We start from the raw sequence: 8,230 nt of genomic DNA, 5'->3' as shown, positions 1-8,230 counted from the left end.
TCCCCCCATTCAGGCCAAATCTGGGGATGCGAATGCCAAACTAACCAAAAAAGAATGCAGCCCAGCCTGTCACACATGCCAGCACTGGGTTCTGGCCACTGCCCAGCACCACTGTCCCAGGGACACAATGCCAGTTGTACTCAGGGCTCTGCTGCTGGGGCTTAGTGAGGAAAAACCTGTGTTCAAAGGCCACAAAGAGAGAAATCTGGGCAAACAGAGGGGAAAAGAAGGGCGCTGTCCAGCGGTAGAGCAGCCAACCACTGCACCTCCAGACTCATTCAGAAACGAAGAGGGGCATGGGGGTGAGCTTCTTCAGGACCCTGTGCTAAAGCCTCAGCACCTGGCCCTGCCCCAGGCACGTGGCATGCAGGACACAGTTCCAAGGAAGCCTGGGCCCCAGGTAAAGCAGATGCCCAAGGCCCTATAGCACATTTGGTGGGTGGGACTCAGGCCAGGTTGCCAGGTTCAACTCCTTGCTCTGCCACTCACTACCTATCTGTGTGGCTCTGTTTCTCCATCAGTCAAAATAGCAGTGCCAGCCTCCTTGGCAGTGGTGAGGATTAAATGAAAACATATCAGATGCCAAGTACAGAGTGAGTCCTAAGTTTGTGCTTGTAATTTTTGATCTCATTCAGCCCAGGGAGCTTTATTCCTTCCTATTTGTGTACTAGACTCTGGTTAATGGTTCTTGGTAGGCAGATCAGAAGATATGAGAAAAAGAACATCTACATGCCAACCTTACAAAATCAACTCCAGCGACTTTGTCACAGGAAGGACGGTAACAGAACAGTGTGGAGTAATACCAGTGAGACAACGTTTTGCTGCCCTCCCTTCTCACTGCCGCCCCAGGTGATACACCTCCACTCCCCAGTCAAAGGGATTAGAGGACTGGCCATTACCATCTCCAGGAAGAAGGAATCAGGTGGAAAACAAAGGTGGCCCTAGGTTTTGGGCTTTGGGGTTTTTAAACCCAAAACTCTCAGGGTAATTTGGACAAAATGGTTGGGGGTCAAGATGACTATGCCAAAGGCAGATACCCCACCCCCTCAAAAAACACAACACACGCATACACACTTTCCCACACATGTGTAGGCAAGCAGTAAAAATGGGGCTGTGACCTCTGCTTTGCAGAGGTTCAAGGGGCCCAACGCAAGATGTGGGGATCTGAGACCTACGGGAACCTATTGCACTCACCCAGGGGAGCACCTGGATCCAAAGAGAGAATGGCTTCAAGGTCATCCAGGCAATCAAAGCCAACACAGCCTCAGAAACCGTGGTTCCTCCCCAGTGTTCCCTTCCCTGTTGCAGCAAAAAGGCCACAGAATGCCCTCCTTGACCTCAACTGTGAAAGGTCATTGGTAAAGAGAGCCCTCCAGGCCTACAAGCAGACAATGGTAGAAGAACTGGGCGACATCCACAGATCCTGGACCAGAATCAGCAGATGCAGCAGAGGCTCAACATCTTCACAGTACCTTGGCACTATACCGCCCTTACTACACAGACATAAGTCCAAGGAAATGGAACTACATTTTAACACTTTGGCAAAATGGGCAGCAAGACAAAGTAATAAAAATGATTTTTCTCCATACCTCAATCAAAGAACTGAGCTTTCTTTCCAGTACAACAAGCTAACACTTATATTGAACACTTAGTCTGTGCCAGAATCTGTGTCAAATCTGTAACCTGGATTACCTCATTCAAATCCTCTCACTCCTATAAAGCACTAGAAGCCAACTGTTATGCAAGCAATATGGAAAAAAAACTAAAATGTCACTCTGAGAGATATTTTAGAAAGGACACTCATCCTGTCAGTGAAGCCCATCCTGGGACCAGTTCTTTCTGCTGGAGGGGCATGGCATCTCCTCTGACCCCACTATGCATAGCCCCATAAGTAGCTCAGGCTGGCCACATGGAGCAGAGGCTACTCCCCTGCAGCTCAGACTCAGCATTGATGGTCTCTACAATGCAAAGCTTGCCACGCATGGAACACACAGGGAGTGTAGGACCCGCCCCTAAACAAATGAAACATTCGGTTGTTCTCACAATCAAGAACATATATGACTGAATCTTGTGAAGAAAGCACTACAGTAGGAATACAGAATGATAAGGAAATAAAACTGCCCATTCCCTCCCTACAGAAAAGGGAGGAAAAGTACTCAGGAACAAGGAAGAGATGATGCACATTCCTACCCAGGAAGTGAGGCTCTTCCTCCTACCTCAGTGTAAGTCTACCTCACCATAGCCTTTAAAGGTTTCCCTGAGCTGCACTTCTGTTTGCCATCATCAGAAGAGTAGGCTGACAACAGAAAGAACTTACTTCATGAAAGGAATCTAAATGTGTTGATGTAATCCCTTTATTCTTTCACAAAATCCTACAGACTTCATGTTCATTAGCTTCACTATTATAAGGCTGAGAGCAAAGGCTTCCTCAATCTACAGACAGAGCAAGTCTACCAGGTTCAGAAAGTCTCAGCAAAACAGCTGCAAATCCTAAGGTTGTGCTGTTCCCAGCATAGGTCCCACCTGCCCTTGGCTCATAGAAGTGTCCTTGTCCCACGGCAGTTCATCTCAGGCACACTGAAGCTGTGACAGTCTCTTCCCTCATCACACGGTTCTCACTCCAGGCCTTGCAGCAAATGTACACCTGCTAATAACAATAACCAGGGGGGAAACCCAAATGAAGGACAGTGGATGTGGAAGGGACGGTGAGCCTTATGCCAGAATCTACGCTTATGTCCAGAAATCATTCCTATAGCCTCTGTTCCTGTGATGAACAAATCCTGAGTGAAGCATGAGGCAAATTCTTCACCACAGCTAGGCCAACAGCAGATGTCTGAAGGAGCACCTTCAGAGTGAAATGAACATATTTAGTTGTCCACCAAATTGTTTAACCTACTTGCTGCTTGTCCTTCTAGCTGATTCCTAGGTGGCAAACACACTAACCCTTCCATGATAAATTACGACTTCTTTGAACTGCTGCAGTATTCTCAAAGCTGCTTTGGAGTTTAGGCAGGGGTGAGAGAGAGGCAGGGTAGATTATGTATAAAGAGAAAGAGAATTCCTATAGTTTACAAGGCTGATAGTCTGCCACTGAAGATCTTACTACCATATTCCTTGACTAGGAAACACCTAAAACCTCGGGGTGGATGGAACCTTAGCCTGGGATCCAATACCCATTGCCTAAGGCCCAAGAAACCTCTGGAAGGTAGGTGTTCTGAAGGCCCAGGAATGAAAAGACAGGCACACCCCATGGCTTTAGAATCCCAAGTGGCAGAGGGTCTCCATCCTGACAACAGGGCAAACCCACAGCCAAGCTGCCTACTGAAGGGAGGCAGAGGAGCACAGGAAGGCCACAGGCACCAGGAGGCCCTCCAGACAGTCAGGTATGAAGATGTATGAAAGCTGCATGAGAAGGAAGATGCCACCGATCTGGGACAGGTGGCTACCAGGCAGTCACGAATCTATGAAGGGTCCCCAGGAGGGTAGATCTTCAGCTCTGTCTCTTCAGGATGGAAGTGGCAGTTGGGCTTAAATCCTTCCCTACCTGCTCTTTCCTCAGCCTCCCCCATCTCACGAATGTGGCAACTTGACTCCTCTTGGAATCACAGTGGGCCTTGTTCACAACTCACATGGACTCCACTGGCCAATCCTGTTGAGTCTACCTTTAAAATCTACAGGGCAGAACTCAATCTCCTCATATCTACCATGTCTACCCAAGTCCAAACTGTCCTCATCTATCACCAAAATTACTTAAAGTCACTCTCTCCTGTGTAGAAATAGCCTGAACCAAGGTTTTGTTTCAGAAGTAGTTACAAGTCTCTGAACTGGTCTCCCTATTTCCAGGTCTGCCCCTTCCCCTCATCTTTTTTCTACACAGGGCTGGAAGTCATTGTGAGAGCCTCCAATGATTCCCTACTCTCACTCAATGTAAAAGCAAAGTCCTCATGGCCTAGGGGACCCACAGTGGTGGAGGACCCCCAAGTATGAAGAGGTCAACTACACAGTAAAACATTAAGGGTCCCACTGCAGGTCCCACTTGGCGTGAGGACCAAGAGCCAAGTAGAACGATGAGAGTCTCAGAAAGTGCCTCTGGCCCAGACAACTCCAGGGTTAGAGAAAAATATTTATTTCCATAACAAAAATACACTTATGCCTATTCTAAATTTGTATCTGGGATTAATAAACTAATACCTCCCAATACAGACGAATGTTATGGCTCAAGGCACGGGGACTCCCCCATGCATCACCATTGACGGGTACACCCTGGAGGTTGTCAACGACTTCACTTACCTCGGGTCCACCATCTCGAGCTCTCTGTCAGTCGACTTGGAGGTCAACCGGAGAATCGCCAGGGCAGCCACAGTTATGGCCAGACTGAACCGGCGAGCGTGGAACAATTCCAGCCTCACTGAGAAAACCAGACTGCGCATCTACCAAGCCTGCGTACTCAGCACTCTCCTCTATGGCAGCGAGACGTGGACCACCTACACAAGGCACGAAAGGAAACTCAACAGCTTCCACATGAGGTGCCTGCGACGCGTCCTGCATGTCGCATGGCAGGATAAGGTCCCCAACACCGAGGTGCTGAAGCGAGCCAATATGAGCAGTTTGCATGCAGTTCTTAGCGAGAGACGCCTCAGGTGGCTCGGCCATGTCAAAAGAATGGATGCAGGCCGTATCCCCAAAGACCTCCTCTACGGCGAGCTAGCAGAAGGCAAGAGGATGACAGGGCGCCCAAAACTGCGGTTCAAAGACATCTGCAAAAAGGACATGACACAATGCTCCATCAATCTCAACACATGGGAAGTTCAAGCAGACGACCGCCTAGCCTGGAGGCTCGCGGTCAGGCAAGGTAAGTCACATGCAGAGGCTGCACGCAACGAGGAGGCGGTCCAGAAAAGATCGAGGCGGAAGCAGCGTCAACAGCAGCAACAACGGCCATCTGCCTTCACCTGTAACAAGTGCGGCAGGGATTGTCACTCCCGAGTCGGACTGCACAGCCATTCTCAGCGGTGCAGATAGACTCTCAAGAAGCTACGCCATCGTCTCTCGAGACGGACGGCTGCCGACGACGATGACGACCTCCCAATACATAGTTAGTAATTAAAAGGGATTGGATACCTTTTGACAACTCAATATAGAGTCACTGTCAGCCATGACAATTATGTTAAGTGGCAACATGCTCAAGACTGAGGTAACAGAATATAACGGAAACAACTTTTGGAGGGGCCTGGAACATCCAAAACCACAAGTGTGGACACTTGGATAAGGACTCCACATGGACACTGATATGAGTGGGACCACCACCCACTGCGGGCTATAAGAACTTAGAGCTCTGACCATCCCCCACTTGAGCTTGGCGATACCACTGGTCAAATTGGGACCCTAATGGGACTCCCATTCAACCAGACACGTGATGCCACTATAGTTGCCTGGCTTGAGATGGAGGCCCACCTTTCCATCCCTGGAGGCTGCCAGTAATGTGGACTTCAAGCTCTATTGCTATAAGGTCTCCCTTTCTGCATGTAACCTGTGTGTAACCCTACTGACTTATTGGGGAGGTCTCCCCAACTAAATCTGGCATTGTGGAAAGACACAAATGTGTGTGAGCGACTCTTCAGGGATGCTCCCTTGCTCATGACAGGGATCAATTCAATTAGACATAATGCTGGGCCCTCCGACATCATTACATATTTTTACAGGCCTTAATAGAAAGAAACTAGACTAGATCAATAAAACATGTATTTAATCCCATCAAGGAATGGAACCTTCTACCAAATGCAATTAGAATTCAAGCTCCCAAGATCAGCAGTCTTGTCCTTCAAAGACTTTTCTTCATTCCTCTAAAGTAAATAATTATAATACCTAAGAGTACCCATGTTGTTCAAAACCAGAGTCAAACAAATGAGTACATTTCTGATCTCTATGAAGTCTTGTCCTGTTTGTTTAGTCAGACTTCTCTGACATCCTTTAAATTTTATGTATCACAATTAGCTTAATCTTCATATGCTAAGCCTTTAAAAACTATTTTAATCCAAAAAGGCCAGCCAAGATGAAGGCATAGACAGACACGCTGCATCTCCCTCCACAACTAAAAAGGAATACAACTACCCCAAAACTAGAGACAACCATAAGTTCCAGAAAATCAAGCTGCATAGAAGTCCAACAAACAAAGATATAAAAAAGAAATACTCATCCAGGTAGGTAGGAGAGGTGGAGCCAGGGCGGAGAGAACGCGGTGTGGTAGTGGCAATGGCAGCAGCAGCAGGCTGATAGAAAGTTCACTCACATGTTTTAAAAAGTCGGGAGGGACACTTGGGTAGTGCTCCCAGCACCAGACGAGACCACACAGCTCATGGTCCCACCGCCAGGGAAAATAGAGCCTCATTGCTTCTGACTGTGCAAATCAGTCGTGGTGGGGATGGAGGAAGAAACTACTGGTCTCTCAGAAGAGTCCACTTGTTTAAAGGGCCTCCAAGGTCCTAGAACGTCCACAGACCCATCCACTCTGGGTACTACAGCCAGGGCAACAGCTAGAGAGGCACCAGTCCCATACGGAAGTGGGAGAAGTGCCTGGAAAATGGGCGAGTGTTGAGCAAGTGGCATTGTTCCCTCTCAAACCCCTCCCCCACATATAGCGCCACAACGTGGTGAAACGGGTCTCCCTGTATTGACGAATACCTAAGGCTCCACCCCTTACAACATAGCAGGTGCAACAGCTCTACCTGAGACTCAGAGGCAAACAAACACAGGAGCCTATCAAGATCAGGAGACAGAGAAGTATCGCCTAAAGGGGGAACGAATCAAGATTCCAGTGGCAGAACTAAGTGACGAGGAGATAGCCAGCCTAACAGACGCAGAATTCAAAATACTGGTGATAAAGATGCTCACAGGCTTGACAGATATGCTTAAGTATGACAAACGCATAAGGGAAGAAGTGAAGGCTACCCTAAATGAAACAGGAAAATCCACACAAAGCCAATGGTGAAGAGAAGGAAACTAGGGTTCAGATCAATGATTTGGAACATAAGGAAGAATAAAACAGTCAACCAGTACAGAATGAGGAAACAAGAATTGAAAAAAACGAGGAGAGGCTTAGGAACCTCTGGGACAGCTTATACACGCCAATATCCAAACCATAGAGGTGCCAGGAGAAGAGGAAGAGCAAGAAATTGAAAGCTTGTGTGAAAAAATAATGAGGGAAAACGTCCCAAATTTGGTGAAGGAAATAGACATACAAGTCCAGGAAGCACAGAGAGTCCCAAACAAGCTAGACACAAAGAGGACCACACCGAGACACATCATAATTGAAATGCCAAAGGTTCAAGATAAAGAGAGAATCTTAAAAGCAACAAGATAAAAGCAGAGAGTTACCTAAAAAGGGGTGCCTATAAGACTATGAGCTGATTTCTCTAAAGAAACTTTGCAGGCAAGAAGAGGCTGGCAAGAAGTATTCAAGGAGATGAAAAGCAAGGACCTACAACCAAGATTACTCTATCCAGCAAAGCTATCATTTAGAATGTTAGGGTAGATAAAGTGCTTCCCAGACAAGGTAAAGCTAAAAGAGTTCATTACCAAACCATTACATGAAATGTCAAAGGGACTTAAGAAAAAGAGGCTCAAAACTATGAACACTAAAATGACAACAAACTCACAACTATCAACAACTGAATCTAAAAAATAAAAACAAAATCCAACTAAGCAAACCAGAATAGAAACGGAATCATAGGTATGGGGATCGTTTGGAGGGTTATCAGCTTGGAGGGGGAAGGGGGAAAAATGGGAAATGGTGCAGGGACTAAGAAGCATAATCGGTTGGTACAAAATAGACAGGGGGAAGTTAAGAATAATATAGGAAAGAGTGAAGCCAAAGAACTTATATGCACAACCCATGGACATGAACTAAGGTGGGTGGGATTGCTGGAGGGAAGCAGGGTACTGAGCAGAGGGGAGCAAAGGGAAAAAAACTGGGACTACTGTAACAACATAATCAATAAAACATACTTTTAAAAAAGCCTATTTTAATCCATTGTCGACTTGATCCCCTAAATTTCTATTCTGACTGTGTGACTTAAAGCCTTTTGTTTTAAATACAGAAGGGTGTATTCACATAAAAATAATAATTTCCACTGAGACCAACTAAAAATTCAAGGGTATAACTGTACCATGGTTTCCTATTATCTGAACCAAACATAAAGGCAAGAAATGTTCAGACAAATTGTAAATAAAT

The sequence above is a fragment of the Furipterus horrens genome, unplaced genomic scaffold (genome assembly GCF_987537825.1).
Source record: "Furipterus horrens unplaced genomic scaffold, mFurHor1.1.pri manual_scaffold_4, whole genome shotgun sequence".
NCBI lineage: Eukaryota > Metazoa > Chordata > Mammalia > Chiroptera > Furipteridae > Furipterus > Furipterus horrens.
The sequence above is the reverse complement of the archived record's forward strand: the minus strand, read 5'-3'. Positions refer to the sequence as shown.